The 3143-nt window shown below is 48.1% G+C and overlaps 1 long non-coding RNA gene across 3 annotated transcripts in view; it reads left to right on the top strand.

The window, feature by feature from the left end:
- The window catches only part of LOC115293915, a 13220-nt gene extending 11296 nt beyond the window's left edge, over positions 1–1924 (top strand). For 2 of the 3 annotated variants that reach the window (XR_003909671.1, XR_003909672.1), the window contains exons 2-3: positions 1239–1319; positions 1439–1924. This is a non-coding gene — a long non-coding RNA (uncharacterized LOC115293915). Of the gene's footprint in view, positions 1–850; positions 1320–1438 lie in introns of those variants that run through there. The other variant, XR_003909670.1, reaches the window with a different exon arrangement.
- The last annotated feature ends 1219 nt before the right edge of the window (positions 1925–3143 follow it).

Here is a 3143-nt window from a genome sequence, read left to right as displayed (position 1 = left end):
AAACACTGGAAGTTTCCATCCAGTACAAAGATCAACTGATTGATCAGTTCTGGTCCCTCAAAGCCCTGTAGACACATCTGGGGGGATTCTCGTCAGAGGGAGGGTAACTAGAACTAGTTGGCAGGTGTCTGCCCCACCGGGCCTGTTTCCCAGACTCCCACTTTCTGACAGGGGCTCGGCGGAGGCCGTGTGGTGGCCGTCTACACCTCTGTCTTCACTTTTGAGAACACACTTGGAAATCTCTGTATACCAGCCACTCTCAATAGTGGTGACAGAGTCCAAAGGCCGGGGGACAACTCCTCACAGTGACTGGAGGAAAGGGGGGGACACACCCAGATGCTCAGTTCCCTTTTCTCTGCCTCCAAGGTTGATATGACCTGTGGTCTTGGATGGAGAGATTTGGGTGGAATCAAAAAGGAAGCAGCAGGGCCTCTGAGTGACTCAGCCGGTCAAGCGTCTGTCTCTTGGGTTCAGCTCAGGCCATAATCTCATGACTTGTGAGTTCAAGCTCCACATCGGGCTCTGCACTGAGAGCCTGGAGTCTGTGAGGGATTCTTTCTCTATCCCTCTCTCTCTGCCCCTGCCCTGCTTGTGCGCTCGCTCTCTCTCTTTCTGAAAATAAATAAACTTAAAAAATTTTTAAAGGAAGCAAGAGAGCAGTGATCATCTAGTTTATATTAATCAGATGTCCTCTCTTTTACGCTCAGAACAACCATGTGACCCAGGTCCCTGCCTTAATTCCCATTAAGTTATAAGACCCAGAAGGGCCATGAAACTCCCAAATGTTGCACAACCCAAAGGGCTCTGGGCAGAGGAAGGTTTGCGAACACGTGTCCCTGGAACTTCAGGCTATCGTGCGGCCGGAGAGGATCCAGGGCCAATTCCGGAAGCGGCGTGTGGCTGTGGCTGGCAGAGCTGAGGTGCCTCATTTGGGATGACCCCGAGTCTTTGTCATCGGAGGCAGCGTGTTCACTCCATCAAGTACATGGAGCCCGAGGTGCCCGGGGGCCGGAGTCAGGTGGCGAGATGAGCCTGGTGTGACTGTCCTGCTTCCGCATCAAGGGCAATGCAGGATAATGACCCACAGGGTGCTGGCTGCACGTGGCCTTCCCTGAGAGACCTTCGGCCCTGGGGCGAGAGGACCTGCCCCGTGTGGGGCGTGGGGTACACACAGCCAGGCCCCGCACGCCAGCCCACCCATCCCTAAGGAACTGTTCTCACCCATTTCTCCTCTTCAGCGGAAGCGGCTCTCAGCGTGGTGAGGATTTACATGAGCTGAGGCCTCAGTAAAGCCTGAAACGCCCCAGGAATGTTGAAAGGTTTGTACGCTTTTCAATATTTGCGGAGGGCTTTGAGTAAGAAATGAAGTAATGCTGATCTGATGAGAGGTTAGGGAGATGTGGAATATTTTGCTTACTATTTCCATATTTTTACATAGAAATGAAATGTGGAAGAGATCACACAATACCTGGGTATTCGGCGTGCCGTGATCAAGAGGCGAGAATTTAGGAAGGAACGCCACACTGGAAATACGTTTAATACCTCTAAGAACACTGTCAAGTGACTTGGAAGCAAACCGCAGAACGGGACAGCATCCCCTGGGTGGCTGTTGGTGCGGCAGGCAGAACCTGCAGTAAAGGGGTGTGAGGTACCCGCTCCGTTTCCTTGTGTTATTGACAAGAGTGTATGCCACACGTACACACACACTCACGGACTTCCACAAAAACTGATGTGCTATCTCACTGATTCCCAGAGGCATGATTCAACATTCTAGAAACTGTATTTAAAACTTCAACACTTGATAGAATTTTTTAGCAAAGTTCTGTATTCATGTAACGGCAACTTGATTTTCTCACATTCTACCCTAATCTCTGACTCACTGAACATACCAGACTTCCAATAAACTAAACTCCTATAATATGTACTTTTTCCTAAAATTGTGCTTATTTTTCAGAACTGCTTGGTCAATGACCCATCTCCACAGTTTTTTTTTAATGTTTATTTATTTTTGAGACAGAGAGAGAAAAAGTGTGAGTTGGAGAGGGGTAGAGAGAGACACACACACAGAATCCACAGCAGGCCCCAGGCTCTGAGCTGTCAGCCCAGATCCCAATACAGGGCTCAAACCCAGGAACCATAGATCATGACCTGAGCCAAAGTCAGATGCTTAACCAACTGAGCCACCCAGATGCCTAAATCTATAGTTAAGAAAAGAGTAGATATGGTCCTGGGGGGCTCATTCAGCTGAATGTCCCACTCTTGATCTCAGCTCAGGTCTTGATCTCAGGGTTGTGAGTTCAGACCCTGAGTTGGGCTCCTTGTTGGGAGTGAATCTTATTTAAAAAAAAATAGACATGATCCTAACAGAAAATATCAGATGATGTTACACAATGCTGAATGCTTAGCAACTGCTCTTCCAGATGCCTGTAGTCTACAAGAGCATGTAAATGCTTTTCAACTGCCCAGGAAAATATGGGAAGAAATATGGGAAGAAGAATATAGATGGTCTCTTCCAGTTGTGTCTGCAGGTTTTCTAAGGTGCATAAATTCCATAAGAGCCCCTTTGGAGATTTATCTATTATGTATGTACATATGTATGTATGTATGTATTTTGAGAGAGGGAGAGAGAGAATCCCAAGCAGGCTCCACTGTGAGCACAGAGCCTATTCGGGACTTGATCCCATGGGCCCTGAGATCAAGACCTGAGCTGAAATCAAGAGTTGGAGGCTCAACTGACTGAGCCACCCAGGCGCCCCTATTAATATCAATTTTAATGACTGTCAAGCCATATCCTTTTATCTGTTTCATTTATTGAAGTGAACCATTTACCTTCTCCTTTTCTTTCTATTCTTGTCGAGTAACTCATTTTCCAAAGACGCATAGGAAGGGTCAACGCTGAATTGACATAATAAGCCAAGGCAAAATAACGAGGTGAGCTTTGAATTAGAACATCAGTAGTGACGTCACTATACTGCCCCCAAGGACAGCTTGTGACGAAAGGGCACAGCAAACTATTGGCCAGTCCAGCCACCGTGCATGGCTTGTCTCTGTCACCAGAGCATCTACTGCAGGGAGACGAACAGGAGGCAGGTTAGTGAGCACCCACTGCTCTGTCCCCGGGAGGTCTCTGGGGGAAGACCACC

The sequence above is a fragment of the Suricata suricatta genome, chromosome 6 (assembly GCF_006229205.1).
Source record: "Suricata suricatta isolate VVHF042 chromosome 6, meerkat_22Aug2017_6uvM2_HiC, whole genome shotgun sequence".
Lineage (NCBI taxonomy): Eukaryota > Metazoa > Chordata > Mammalia > Carnivora > Herpestidae > Suricata > Suricata suricatta.
This window is presented reverse-complemented; position numbering and strand designations above follow the sequence as displayed.